This window comes from Rhinoderma darwinii, chromosome 8 (genome assembly GCF_050947455.1).
Source record: "Rhinoderma darwinii isolate aRhiDar2 chromosome 8, aRhiDar2.hap1, whole genome shotgun sequence".
Lineage (NCBI taxonomy): Eukaryota > Metazoa > Chordata > Amphibia > Anura > Rhinodermatidae > Rhinoderma > Rhinoderma darwinii.
Genome location: NC_134694.1, coordinates 15,427,905 through 15,443,561, shown reverse-complemented (window position 1 = coordinate 15,443,561; position 15,657 = coordinate 15,427,905). Strand labels below are relative to the sequence as shown.

The 15,657-nt window shown below is 40.8% G+C and overlaps 1 protein-coding gene and 1 pseudogene across 3 annotated transcripts in view; both read right to left on the bottom strand.

Annotated features, from left to right (window-relative positions):
* COL27A1 (collagen type XXVII alpha 1 chain) overlaps positions 1-15,657 on the bottom strand; it is a 274,259-nt gene that overhangs the window by 94,358 nt on the left and 164,244 nt on the right. The gene's annotated exons all lie outside the window — the stretch shown is intronic.
* Positions 6,929-8,033, bottom strand: LOC142659290 (cyclin-T2 pseudogene; annotated as a pseudogene).

Genomic DNA, 15,657 nt, shown 5'->3' with positions numbered 1-15,657 from the left:
GATTAGCTGAGCTCCCAAAATGTGGACAGTTTTTCCTACGTCAGATTACTGTAACTTCCCAGAACACAAATCATCATAAAAAGCTCCATGCAGACATCAGCAAGCGATGCTGAAAAGATTTCCGCACTGAAGCCTGCAGAATTGTGAATGCAGCTCTGGTGATCAGGACTAATACAACATAAGTAAAATAACGTATTTACAAAGTTGCTCAACTTATTATACTATGGATATAGGATCATTATTATAGAAAACGTTTACACAAATGCCATATTTATTCAACAAGGAGTACTTGAGTCTTCCTAAGCAATGTTATGTCCTCTATTTGGCCGGTGAACAAACTATGGCTGGGTTCACAAAGAGTTTTTTGCAGGAGGAAATTCTGCCTCAATATTCCGTTTGCAATTTTGAGGCAGAGTTTCCTCTGCCTGCATGCCGATTTTTGCAGTGTTTTTCACCCGTGGCCATTTAGCGCCGCGGGCATAAAAAACTGCGAAATACGCTTTCTCTGCCTCCCATTGATGTCAATGGGAGGTCAGAGGCGTAGACGCCCGAAGATAGGGCATGTCCCTTCTTTCTCCCGTGAGCCGGTTTTACATTGAAATCGATGGGAGGCATTTTCGGCCGTTTTTTGGCGAGTTTTGCGACGCAGTTTCCGTGAACTCACCCTAAATCTCCACACTCCTGAGGAAATCCAAATATATAATATATATTGAGATGCATATTGATACGTCACTGGCATTTACGACCACTAGTGGCACAGAGAAGTAGATTTCTTTTTATCTCAGTGCTGGTGGTGTGGAAGTGGGAGAATAGGTAAAGTAACAGTTTCCCTGTCTGAATGTTGTTGTTTGTTTTTTAGCAATCAGCTCTGTTACCTTATATATAAGAAGTAAATAGGGCTGCAGAACGTATTTAACACAAAACTGCATTGTGTGACGAAAAAAAATTAGGTTAAAAACAAGTAATCGTAAGGATATTCTAAAGAAATATTATCTTGCTTAAAGGGTATTTTCCCACAAATAACAGGTGGAGGGCCATCCATTTGTGGAGATAACCCCTTTAAGGATAATATGGACTTACTAAAGGAGAATCTTCTTGAATAGTAGTAAGCAGGAGTTATAAAAAAGACCAGGCCCACCAGCCTTCAAGTCATGAGGATTTGCTGCTGGACTGATAGAGTATCCCATTTTTACTGAAGTGCTTCAATAAAGTTGAATTTAATATATGCTTTCTGTTCTATATGGGGTTTACATTTAGACCCATGGCCCAAATGCAAATTACTTCCAGAGTTTGCAGTCAAGTTATTATGTAAAATGCACGTAAAAGACTGATCTGCTCAATGTCATCCTCAAGGTGGCACTGTTGTGGAGCAATCACAATTTTGCAAATTAAAATAAATCACTGACCACTTCTTATTGGTTATGTACATGCCCATTAATGATTGGCGATTCATCTTTATGCCACTCAGGCTATGGCCTAGAAAAGAGGTCTTCATCTTTTTTCCTACTCACGAGTCAGATTTAATTGAAACAAGTGAAGTTGAGCAATATTCAATATTAATTACAACCAAATACTGAGGGTAAGGCCACACGTAGGACAGATGTTATACCGCCAATCGGCACGGTCTTTAAAGGGCCATTTACCAGCAAAACTGCGTGTCCATTGATAATTTGAAAACCGTGCAGATTTGCAGTTACACCACATTGCCGCGTGTTTTTTTGCCGTACCATAGTCTTGGACCATCACAAGAACAAATTAAATCACAAAGCAAAAACATTACAAACAGTGCAAAGTGCAGTTCTACATTGCTGACAGCACTAGCAAGAGCCTGTTACATAATCCTGACCCAGGAACCAAGTGGCAGTAATGTGGTTCTTAGCCTGCTGTCAGCTGCCAGTTATAGAGTTTTAGCCTATTGAAAGTGTCATTGATAGGGTTTTAAATCTAGCGCCAAGTTTCATTCATATGATGATATCCACGGTCATTGTTGCATAATTGATGTTGAGATAGCTGGACAAAAATTAGCAAAAGCCACGAGGCTCCCAAGTTTTGGGGAACACTGGTCTATAAGGATGCGCTTAGGGCTCCCTCACTTTACAGTTCTGTGATCATGTCAAATCCGAGCACAGAAGGGGCTTAAACTGCCAAGATCGGAGTTACCTCCGATCCTGCAGAGCTATGTATTACATCTTCATACCAAAAATGTACATCATGGTGTGGCAACTGATGGCCATCCACGATCTATATTTTTGTCCTCGGTCAGGAATGGGTTATAGGTGCTTCCTGATATGTAAATAAACGTAATTACTTTCTAGTATATTTTATACTTTACGTTCTTTTCCATTTTCCAGTGTAAATTGTTGTCGGTGAATTAAAACAATCTTGTTTACATCTGGAGGCCAAAAGCTCATACAGGCTTAAGGGTGTATTAAAACATGCAGGTTTTGATCATGTTTCTTTTTATGCGCTTTTTGAGATGTGGATCATAATGGGAGAGAAATTATAAAAGGACATATATTACCTCTTCTATTATTTGAATCCACACCTGTGTAAAGAAGCCTGAAAAAAAACTGCGAGTGAGAATACAACTTAATATTTCTCCCAGCTGTGAAACGGTTTACTCCTGGCCTGTATTAGGTTTGCGTGTTTTTTTTTGTGTCTTTTTAATTGACTCAATAAATGCTTCCATTGTCTGACAGCAGAAATTGTGAAAATCGGTGAGAAATTTATTTATATTTATTATACAATTAATGTGCTTTGTTTATTCCCTGTAATAAGCATGTGGGAACAGGTCATTTTAGGCTCAGTTCACGCTATTATCATGACGTCCGTCTTTGACTACAAGAATAGCGCTGCAGACTACATATTCTTGCTATAAGAAATGTAGAATGACAGTAAACAGAACCCCACACTGAAGATCTAGTTCGGTTTCTTTAAAAGTATACAATATAAAAGCTGTCAATTACGATTTATGTAATGTTTTATTGAATCGCTCCCACCGTCTCCCTAACACACACACATCTATATATATGGTCCAAGTACGAATGAACACAGCACTCCAAAATGCTATAAATTAGGCCATGTGCACGTTACCTAGAGGATGAATCACTTCCCCAGCTAGAAGTATATAGAACCCATAGGATCAAGTAACGGCACCAGGACTTCAAGACTGATGAAAAAACGGTGGATTTATTCACCTCAAGTGAGCAGCGACGTCGGTCCAACACAGAACCTTTCTCAAGCTCCACCCTTTTTTCATCAATCTTGAAGTCCTGGTGCCATTACGTGATCCTATGGTATATATAGTGTAAATTGTTGTGATACGTTTTTAGAATGATGCAATGTCATATCCCGGCTTCTTTTCTTTACCATCAGTTCACACTGCTAGAATTGTTCTTACCGTTTCCTACCCCCGCTGAGTAGCCTTATATAAAAGGTGTAATAGTGTGAGCACATACATCAATTTCTATATAAGCAGCTCGGTCCTGAGAGTAATACACGATCACTAAGTTCCAATTAATGTACATGTATTTAAAGGGCAATGTTGAATTCAGTAGGGGGTCAGAGAAATCAATAAAGCATAAAGTACACAGTAGATTAGACCTTCAATCAGAATGCAGCCGGTGAGTTCTCAATAGCGTTACTAGTAGAGAGGAGTACACATTTTGCCCAATTCACCAGCCACTGGAATGAATTGGACAAATCTATTTGTATTCATGGACAGATTAATGTGCAAATTAGAAAATATGATTCAGGCTAAATTATTCGCTCATCTCTCGTCATTAGTATGCAGGAGAGTGACAACTTGATTGGCCTGTACCGCACCTGGGTATTTATGTCCAACTTAAAGCATTCCTATTGTTATAGAAAAAAAGTTCCTGGTGGGATGTAAGAGCTGTGCTGCGTGTTCCGGCTTAAAGGGTTATTCCCATCTTAGAGAGGGATTGCGTATCTTAGCGATATGCCATCACTTTATGATCGGTGGGGATCCGACCCCTGGGAACTCCACTGATCCAGAGAAAGGAGGTGCCGCAATGCTGATTTAGCACTGCATCCCTTTCACTTTTTTCCTGGCCACCTGAACAGCCAGATGGCTTTGGCACCAATGTAAAGGGAGAACTTAGAACGCTGCGCTTAAACCGTGCCTTCATTCTTAAGATTGCTGGAAGAGTTCAGACTCCCACGATCACTTGATAAGATAGGAATAACCCTTTAAAAGGGGTATTGCCACTAAAGGAAGTAATGGCATATCAAGATCATCCGCCATCACGTCCTTATCAATGGGGAGATCCTTCAGTGATATTTCCTGAACAGCAATACTCCCGGTCACTACTTCACTCATTTAAAGGGGTTATCCCACCACAACAACTTATCGCCTATCTACAGGATAGGTGATAAGTGTTTGATCGCTGGGACCCCCACCGATCAAAAGAACAGGGGTGCCGAGTCTACTGAATAAACAGAGTGGCGGTAGGTCGCGCATGCGTGCGGACACTCCATTCATTCTTTATGGGACTGCCGGAGATAGCTGAGCACTGTCCTCGGCTATCTCCAGCAGTCCCATAGAGAATAAATGGAACAAAAAGGGCGCATGCGTGACCTCCGCTCCGTTCATTCAAATGGCTTGGGACCCCTGTTATTTTGATCGGTGGGGTTCCCAGTAATGAGACCCACAGGGATCAAACACTTATCACCTATCCTGTGGATAGGTGATAAGTTGTTGTGTTGGGATAACCTCCTTTAAAGTTCCCTGCACAGTCAGTGGTTGGGAGTGCCGATGTGCAGGAGAACTGCCAAAGAGATATTTGTCCCTTCGTTTTCGCGAGCGCTGGGGGTCCCGAAGATCATAACGTTATGACATACCCTAGCGATATGCCATTATATTCTAAGATGGGAATACCCCTTTAATAAGATGTCTTCCCTCTGCTGCTCTACATCTCTGCCCCGACATTGTGTTTTCCTGAAACAATAAGTGATAAACTACCACTGCATCACACACACACACACACACACACACACAGGCTTGTGTGCATGAGACGTATGGCACATATCTTTGTTTACATTGTACAATGTTCTTGATGTCACATAAAACCAATCTAAAGAGCGTCGAACAGTTATTCCAAATTGGTAACTAATTAAACAACATTTTACCACACGAGGCCTGTCATTAAAAATTACGACGGAAGATGTGCACGAAGATTGATGGCAGACAAGGTTATACATTAGAATTTTTAGGATTTACTTAATTGTTGGGTATAATCCCACTCCCCTGCTTTCTTGTTGAGACATAAGTGGATTCTGTGAGCCTGTCAAAATGATTGATCCGCTAATTGGTCCACATTGTAGAAGTGCCTGGTAAGTCCCATCATAGATCTATTCGGGAGGTGTTGCTGAAACGTAGTGATCTATAACCGTGAACACCACCTGGAAAATTGACATCTTATCCCAGAAGTGCCCCATTTGCGATTACAGGCGTATCAACATTTCACACTCCTCAGTCATCGACTATAGTGGTAGAAGGAGAGGGGGAGCTCAAACCCTATTTTAAAGAGAGGGAATAGGATGTAAAATAACAAAAAGATCTCATTATAAACAGAGCGGATACCAGGGAATTAAAGACTTCGTGTGAGCTGTCATCACCAGCGAGGTCTCTCTCTGTCATGCAGGATAGAACAGGTTTGTAAGACAAACTGAAACTCTCCTTAGACTTCCACTTTAATCTAGATTTAACTTCTAAAGATACAGGGGCTAATTTAAAGGGAAACTCCAGTATAAACACGGTCTCCCTTTGTAATTATTCATTATTCATTTCAGACGCCTTAAGGATTCATTTTAAGGTCACACGGTTTCTTATGAAATATTCATTTGAACCACAAAGTAGTAGAAGACCCCACCGGTGGTTGAGATCACTGGACCTCCATGCTCTTCCGGTGATCCTAACTTGTCCAAGTGAAAGGCTGTTGGCTCCACTATCGTATCTGGTCCTGAATGCGATGAAGGGTAAGATGGCAGCTGGGAGATGGTCACGATGATCATGGATTTTATGAGATAGTTCTCTATTGAAGGGGCCTTGTAAACCAAACTGTGGGGGCTGTGCAGTGTTACAGAATTCACAATGCCCTGCAGATTATGCCAGATCTAGTACCTGGCTACCAAAAATACACTGGCCCATAAGGAATAGGGTGATGCACAAGTGTTTGACTATACTGGTACCGGCTTCTGAATTTATTTAAGAGCATCCAGGTGGTTTATGTTTGGCCATGTAGAAAGAACCATTGGAAATTCCTCCACTCAGAGGAGGGTAATAGTCTCTATCCTATTACACATTGTAATGTGCTTCTTAAGGCTCTGTTCACACTGAGTTTTGCAGGTAGAAAAAAAAAATCTGCCTCAGAATTCCTTCAGGAATTTTGAGGCAGATTTTGAACTGTCTGCACTTATTTTTCCGTGGTGTTTTTCACCCGCGGCCATTGAAGCTATTGTAATGACTGCAGGCAAAAAATGCTGAGATAAACGCTCCTAAACAAGCGCCGTGGGTTTTTTTTCTGCCTCCCATTGATTTCAATCGGAGGCCAGAGGCAGATACCGCGTCAAGACAGGATATGCCGCTTTTATCCTGCGAGCGGCCAAAAGCCACCCGGGTAAAAAAATTGTCTCTGCCCCCCATTGAAATCAATGGAGGCAATTTCAGCTGTTTTTTTGTTGCGAATTGCAACGCGGTTTCCGCATTAAAATGAGCGCCAGAAATATCAGTGTGAACGGACCCTAATATTGTAAATATGACAGCAAATATCCTGACCTTTTTTTAAATTTATTATTTTAAAAACAGAGATAACCAAAAAACTGTTAATCTTTTTTTCAGTTTGACCAGCAACGTAGACTTTATACAAATAAGAGACACGCAAACATATATAGCCACCATCTTTTTTAAAATTTATTAATGACAAGTGGCAACAAATTAAAACAAAATTAAATATTAGTTTTGCGCAATTTAGGTTGTACGGGTGAGGCCTCTTTGCTATGGGGCCTCTTTCTTGAATATTTTTCACGGTCACAAGCAGAGCTGGACATGTGAGATTCAAGAGGTTTGTAAAATGTAGGATATCTGCGGGCATGAAACACACGAATCATTTGCAATGCAAACAGTTCCTCTCTATTTTTTGGAGTCAGATTGGCCATTTTCCCCACATTTCCTACATTCAGGTCATTGATGTCAGGTCTTCTTGTTGTTGTAGTTAATCTATCTGGAGTACTACGAAGAACTTCTAGGAAATCGGTTGTTATTTCGTCCAACAGTTGGGATGTGACAGTTTGGTCTACATCTTCCCACCATGATCTCCCCTCGATGGATACAGAGAGCTCCTTTTTGGTCCACTTGCAGGCCAGCTGGATGCACATACAGGCAATTACTGAAGGCTTGTATTGAATGCAGAAAGTTGTGAGAAAACTTTGCGTGGCCAGATAATCAAACATATTCTTAAGGGCCTTGCTGGCTTTCAGTACCTGGACAAACTTATCAATGCTTGCATGAGGATGTTCAACTGTTATCTCAAAACCCAAGGTCTGCAGGAGAACAGTCTCTAGATTAAGCAACTCTTCAGCCTTGTGCCTGTAAGCCTGGCTCCTGGTGTCCATCTGAGGAGAATGTGGCTCGAGACAGGCATGGAATACCTTTATAACGTCTTCAAGTGCCCGGGGCTCTTCCTCTACTTTTGCTGCCAGGAAGAGTGCTGCGGGGCACAGATCATTTTTGGGATATTTTGTGAAGGATTGCAGCATGTAAAACCGCTGCATGTATACAATGGCAGTGTTGATGGTAAGCTGCGAGACATGGAGCCTATGGCCCACGTCCTGGATAAGAAAAATAGATTGCTGTCGGTAGGAGAACTCTTTCGGAGCCTTCAACCCGCATCGCCTCGAAGGGCTATTTTTCAGAAGCTCTTGGCTAAACAGCCATCGAGAAGTCAGAGAACGGCAGTCATCCATCGCACAAGACAACATTAGCATCTGCTGCTGTAGCCAGTGCTCAAGAATATCACAAGCCAAACCGGGCAGGGCACATAGAACCCTCGTGTCACAATCACACATGACGACGGTTACCATGATGTATATATATGCGCATGAAACCATGAAAAATATGCCACATTTTTGGTGTATATTTGTGTATATGTGTTGAAAAATATTGTGTCCTTAATATATTATAACAGCCCCTATGTATTTCTTTCCAAATGTGAAATGAAAAAGTTTATCACTTTCGATCACCTGTGCCCCAAGCTGAACACTCTTGACATTTCTAGCTATCTTTTTGAAATGTATTTCTTTTAGTCCTAATATTAATGAATATGCGCTCCACTCCCTCAGAGCCATTGATGTGCCATTAACATCTACATCAATGTCCAAAACCCAACTAGCCCTAACATTAGGTTGTGGACTTTAATGTGGATTGTGCACTATTCCGATACGGATTAAATAACTAGGTTCCCATGTATACCAGACTAATATATCATAATCTGAATTAGAAAAACACCCAGTATTTTTTCTACTTGATAGTCTTTTATTTGCCCAAGGCATTCTGGTATACACTAACTTATTAGCCTTTGCTGCCTGAAATCCTGGCCCTTCCATCTTCTGCGATTTCCTTGGAAGACTGGTACCTCCTAGAGTGAGCAGTAATCCCCTGGCTGGATGGTGTGATGTTCGGTTAAATTCTGTTACATCCAGGCACACGCACACTCAAACAACTTTTAACTGAAATGGCTCAAGCCAAGAAGCATGCAGTGCAGCGTGACATTCACAGGAGCCTCCAAATACTGTAGATCTTACGTGTACGGGTCTGTAAGAATTTATTCATTAATGGGCGAGCCAAAGATGAGATCTCCACTTCCTCCAAGTAGCAAAATCCTTTATTTTAAATGAATTGCTGCCAAGTTTTATCTACCGCTGACTATTCTTTTTGGAAAGAAGCGTAATTCACAAGCCACTAGATTCTCCTTTCAACTCAGGAGGAGAATTAGTAATATTATAGCACTGAAAAAAACAAAAAAAACTTAGTAGTAAACATGAACTAAAATACTACAAAAAAAAAACAAAAAACATCAGTTTACATCTTGATCTAAGCTGCATATAATGTTGTGTAACTAAGCAAATACTTTGCCTTATTTATATTGCACTGATCTTGAGCTACTTGATTTAACTCATTGACACCCACTGATGGCTTCCTATTATCACTGACCTTATATCTCCCAATGGCCGCTAGGGGGATGTATGTCTGTACAATGCATGCTCTGCTGTGTTGTATAGTTCAAATTCCTTCAATCCGATATCAATTGGACCGGATAGGTGCCAGATTATCAGATATTCTGGTTGATATTCCATTGGGAAATGAAGTATATAAAACTCACTTGTATTGGTCAAAAACCTTCATGAAGAAAGTCCAACACAAGCGGTTTACACAAAATCTGCTTCTGGTCTTGTGAAATTTCACAATATATTGCAGTTCTATGTTTGAAACAATATATTGCAGTCTAAAATATAGTAAACCGCTACATCTCCCAGAACGCATTGCAGTAAAGTGCAATGCGTTATAGCATCAAAGCTAAACACATGATATTGGTGTGTCTGGCTGTGCAGATTCCAAGAAGCAACCAGAAAATTCCTGAATGCGTCATTGAGTATGAATGGAAGTATAATGGACGTAACCGGAGATTAGTCCAAAATATGATTATTTGCAAAACTGTATAAAGATGTTAAAAACTACTATATTTGTGTTACTTAAACTGGAGAGTCAGAAAGTAGGCTCTCACTTCTTCGTATTGTCAGAAGGCAACTTCTTAGTTGTTATGAATGGTTCCCAGTAAAATAGTTGAGACTTTACAAAGTGGTGCTGAAACTGCCTTTCAGGGTTTGTAGATGCCTCTTTATTGCATGTAGTTGTTCCTGAGGAGAAGAGTCTTTGAAGATGTAATACTAGAAAAAGCAACTGTTTCCATGCCCTACACTAACAGTAGCCTCAGGGGGGTTTTGAGATGTCTGAAGTCTGAATTATCTGAAGCATGACTGGAATGTAGTGTGTGACCTCCAGCCAGCGCTGTGGACTGGACATCGTGTTCTTTATAGCCAAAGATGTTGGATAGGAAAATTTGCGCATGTCCACAATCATAGTAATGGCTATAAAACCACTGGCCTATCAAGATATGCAACCAAGTTTAATATGCATGACACCCAGAGCTGCTCCTCATTTTCAAAACTAATGCTCCACATTTCACTATTGCAAAACATTAGGGCAGAACTTCAGGGGAATTCTGTCTTTTGGCCACAATGTCAGGGTTCAAAATCGCTTTGCCTCTGGCTCAGGAGGTAAGTGCTTAAAGGGGTTGTAGGATAGTAGAAAAACAGATCTGCTTTATTCTAGAAACAGCGCCACTCTTGTCCATCGGCTGTGTCTGGTATTGCAGTCTCTAACTGAATGGGGCTGAGCAGCAATACCAGACACAGCCCACAAACAAGACTGATGCTTTTTCAGGAAGATTACTATATGAAATGTACCACCAAAAAGCGAACGAACGTTGGGTATACACATTCCAATTTTACAACCAATAAGACCACTGGTTGGGAAACACTGGTCTAAGATTTGCATTGCAAAATATTGGTTGTAGATCAATTAAACATATAATTTGTGACCGACTGCCTCACAGTTTACAGATCCAAAAGGGTTTCAAACCATGGATTATCGTATGGCCGACTCATCGAAGAAGAATTGATTCAGACTAAGTGATTCAGGCAGAACTCTTGTGTCTTTTACATTGTTTTCTAGGTGCAAAGACATGGTGGTAAATCTCGCTAGCACCAAGAATTTAGAGCAAAAGAAAAAATTAGGTCGGCATTACAGTTTGCAGGTGCAACCAAATAAGTTTTATTAATCCATTTAGGTTGTAACACCACAGTGAAGACTGTAGTACTTGCAGCAACGTGTCGGGCATACGCCCTTCATCAGGCTGGTAAAGCTCACGCAGTTTGGGCGTCACAGTGATGGAATTATTTAATTGCACCTGCAGAACTATTTATTTATTTTGCTAGAATAAGAAAATAAACTGTAAATTGTACAGGCTGAAAGTTAAATCAGGAAATAAATCATTAATTCTGAAGTAAGAAGAGTAATGAGTAAGAAGTTAATAAGGCGCAATACTACTTCTTAACCAGGAGAAGGCAGTCAACCAGCTACCCACTCTTCTAGGGCAGGTCCTGCTGATGCATCAGTTGCAAATGCAGCCAGCTCTTTACTTAGAGAGACGAAAAAATAACAGACTGAATTCTGAGGGGATTCAATCATCAATTTCAAGATTTTCTTATATATTGCTTGTTCTGCTGTATCCTCTGAAGATAATGAAAACACAAAGCCCCAGCAGCCAATCAGAAATGGAATCAAATACAATTTTGGATTGGTTAAATGATCACAAATTGTATGGTTTTGCAAAGCTGCAGTAACAGAGCAGGGTGCACATAATACTAAATTTGCGGTTACATAGTAAGTGGGTTAAAAAAAAGACCTACGTTCATCAAGTTAAACCTTTTATACTTATAAACCATCAGTTGATCCAGAGGCAGAAAAAAACAACCCCTGAATGGCAAAGGCCCAATTTGCTATAAAGTGGAAAAAGTTTTTTCCCGATTCCTGCTGGCAATCGGACATGATCAACAGTAAACATTAAATACCTGTAACCCTGTATATTGTGCTTCTCAAGGAAGATTCTTACCTTTTTTTTTAAAGTGGTTGTTCCAGAGTCGACAATAATCATTTATCCACAGCATAGGTGATAATAGTCCGACAGCTGGGGGGGGTCCACCACTGGGACCCCCACCGATCGCGAGAAAAGCCCTAGCAGAACAGCCCTGGAAACAGCTGGACACTGTACTCAGCTGCTTCAGTCATTCCCATAGACTTTGAATAAACCAGGGGTGCGCATGCTCAAATGCCAATCCATTCAAAGTGCTCATCAATGCGGTCGAGCAGTGAGGAGGAACAGGGGTTTGGGACCCCCGTTCTAGCGATCGGCATGTTCAATAACTTTATGGTTGAGACAGTTTGCGTATGACCCATTAATGACTACTCTTTGAATATAGTCTTTTAGCCAATTTTGTATCCAATCACATGTTGTACTATGGTTTATGGTCCCAGGTATAATCCCGTGTGGATTGGGAGGAGGTTATTAACCCATCCTAATTCTTGCTTCTTTGTGCAACTACGAAACGACAAACCCCTTTACAAACACCGATACTTCTGAATTGTTAATAAAATCCACACAATGAACACCCAGTTATTAGGCTATCAAACCTCATCCACCTAATGGAAATTTGCAGAGGGAAAAAAATATATATAAATTTACCAAAAACATTGAAACTGGCTTACAAACAGCCACACCTAAACCAAGCTCCAAAATAAACCGAGCGAATGTCATTAACCTTGTCTTTCCGTCTGTGATCCATCAACAACCCAATTACTTCTACAAATACGAAAGTGTTCCAATAAATATGAACTGGTTTGGATGAAAAGCCTGGGTGTACTGCTGCACAGTAGCCTTTATGCTGTGGTCGCCTGGTGGAGAGTTAAACAAATCCCTGTCACTGTACGCGAGTCCAGAATATTGCATAATGTGTTTAAAAGTCTGGAGCCGGCTCAAGCAACGTGTGGGAGGCATGGACGGATTATTCTGCTCTTTAGTGGAATCAGCAAAGATTCTGTTACAACATTTCTGCTGAATCGGACTGAGTTTTTATTTTTCTATTTCCACTGTAATTTAGTCCGTACTATCCTCTGGTTGTTTGCCAGGGAAAGAATCACCAAAAATAACAGTAGCTATAAATCTATTTATAGATGTGAAGTTACAATGAGTCATGCAAAGAACCTATCAAGGTCTAGTTTTCTTACTAGGCAAAGATTTACGGGTCTTTTCCAGGGGTGGCAAGACACTAAAATCAGCAGAGGCTATGAAATGTCAGAGATGGCTTAGTGAGCTCAGAATTGTACTCTGATATGGAGATTGCAGCTCTAAACAATTCTATTATGGTGCGAATATAAAGTGCACCTCAGATTTGGAGGAACTAAAAAAAATGATATTAGGGGAATGCACTTATATAACCCTATTCCATAACATTTCTGCTCGGCCAGTTTTCTTGATCCAAACATAAAAGGACAAAAGAGGATTCAAATTCTCTGCGGTTTCTCTTAGAGCCCATTGACAACTTAGATTTACAAAAGGACTAAAGTTTGCCTATGGGACATGGGATAAAGACCATAGTAGATCATAATATAGCCTGTTCCTGCTCTACAGATGATCTGCAGGTTAAGATTTCCCTGTGCCTTCCCTGCTCTACGCTCAGATCGCCCTAACTTGAAACAGAGTGATTAAAGAGGCTCTGTCACCACATTATAAGTGGCCTATCTCCTACATAATGAGATTGGCGCTGTCATGTAGGTGACAGCAGTGCTTTTTATTTAGAAAAACTATCTATTTTTACCATGTTAGGAGCGATTTTAGATTTATGCTAATGACTTTCTTAATGCCCAACTGGGCGTGTTTTTACTTTAGACCAAGTGGGCGTTGTACAGAGGAGTGTATGACGCTGACCAATCAGTGACCAATCAGCGTCATGCGCTCCTCTCCATTCATTTAGTCAGCGCATAGTGACACTGCGTTGTTCACTATGTGCTGTCTTATACTGACATATTAACGTTACTGAATTGTTTAGACAGTGAATAGACATCACCTCCAGACAGGACGGGATGTCTATTCACAATCCCGACACTTCGCTAACGTTTCTGTGGTACTTACAGCAGAGCAAGCATAATCTCGCAAGATCACGCTGTAAATGACAGGTTACAGGGACATTACGCTAGCTCTGCTGTAAGTACCAAAGAAACGTTACCAAAGTGCCGGGATTGTGAATAGACATCCCGTCCTGGCGGGAAGGAATGTCTAACATTAATATATTAGTATAAGACTGCACATGGTGAACAACGCAGTGTCACTAAGCGCTAACTAAATGAATGGAGAGAAGTGCATGACGCTGATTGGTCAGCGTCATACACTCCTCTGTACAACGGCCACTTGGTCTAAAGTAAAAACATGCCCAGTTGGGCATTAAGAAACGAATTCGAATAAAGCTAAAATCGCTCCTAACGTGGTAAAAATAGATCGTTTTTCTAAATAAAAAGCACTGCTGTCACCTACATGACAGCGCCAATCTCATTATGTAGGAGATAGGGCACTTATAATGTGGTGACAGAGTCTCATTAAGATAGTAAAATGTCACAAAAGAGAAATACTTAAAGGGGTATCCCACCAAATCAACTTATCACCTTTAGAGAGAAAAGGTGATAAGTCTTTGATCGCTGAGGCTCCCACCGCAGGGAACCCCATCATTCAAGAGACCGGGGATCCTGAACCCACTTCGTCCATTACTATGGGGCGGCTGGAGATAGTAGAGTATAGCACTCATGTGGATAGGTGATAAGTTGATGTGGAGGGATAACCCCTTTAAAGAAGTTTTCCCGCAATAACCACTTATCTATCCACTGGATAGGTGATCAATGTTAGATCCCTGGGGGCCCCACCAATCACTAGATCCATCATTCTTACCAATAGTCTGTATTTATAGGTGATTGTTCTAGCAAACATACATGATAAGTAAACGGACAACTTCCTAGATGGGTGATACACTCACTTTTTATAGTAACGATTTTTGCGGGATTTTTTCCCCCCAACTTTTGTTTGGAATATAAGGAACTTTAAAACAGAACCTGTCCCCTCTCCTGACATGTCTGTATTAGTAAATACTTGTACTTCCAATAAAATAACAATGCTGGAACATATTTTCTTAGAGCTGTGTTGTGCCATTCCTCTGTTATTCCTTGTAGAAACTTATCACTGCATTGACAACTGGGTGTTACCATTCCCGTTGTCAATACTCTATCAGCACTGATTGGTTAGTGTCAGTCTGTGTAGGGACACCCCCCCCCCCAACTGGTAACACCCAGTTGCCAATTTATTCATAAATTTCTAGGAAGAATAACAGAGGAATAGCATAACGCAGAGATCTAAGAAAATATGTTCCAGTATTGTTATTTCAAGGGCAATACAATTATTTACTAAAACAGACATGTCAGGAGAGGGGACAGGTCCTCTTTAAAGGGATTTTCTGCCTTGAACAAACCCATTTTCTTAAGAGTCCCCTGACGATAAGATGGTCACAAGGTGCCCTGCTGCGGAGACTCTTCGTTATTGTCTGTAATATGTATGGAAACCCAGCAGCAAGTATTTAATTTCCACACAGTGCCACCACCAGGGAAAAAAAGCATTACAATGTTCTGAGTTAATCAGAGCCAATAGTGTAATACACGGCTGTGTTTGGAAGTTCAAAGCGAGGGACACGGTCTGTAACCGCTCTTGCGAAAAGGTGATTGACTTTTCTCTATTAAAGGGTTTCTCCGGGAAATAAAGAAAATGACAAAATATATTACCATATGCAAATTCATAAATACCTTAAATTATTGATGAACTGAGGGGGGAGGTCAATGTAGAAAATAAAGGGGTAGTCAGGTTAGAGAGAGGTCAGACTATATTGATGGGTGGACAAATAGACTGTGGGGAGAGGATTAGA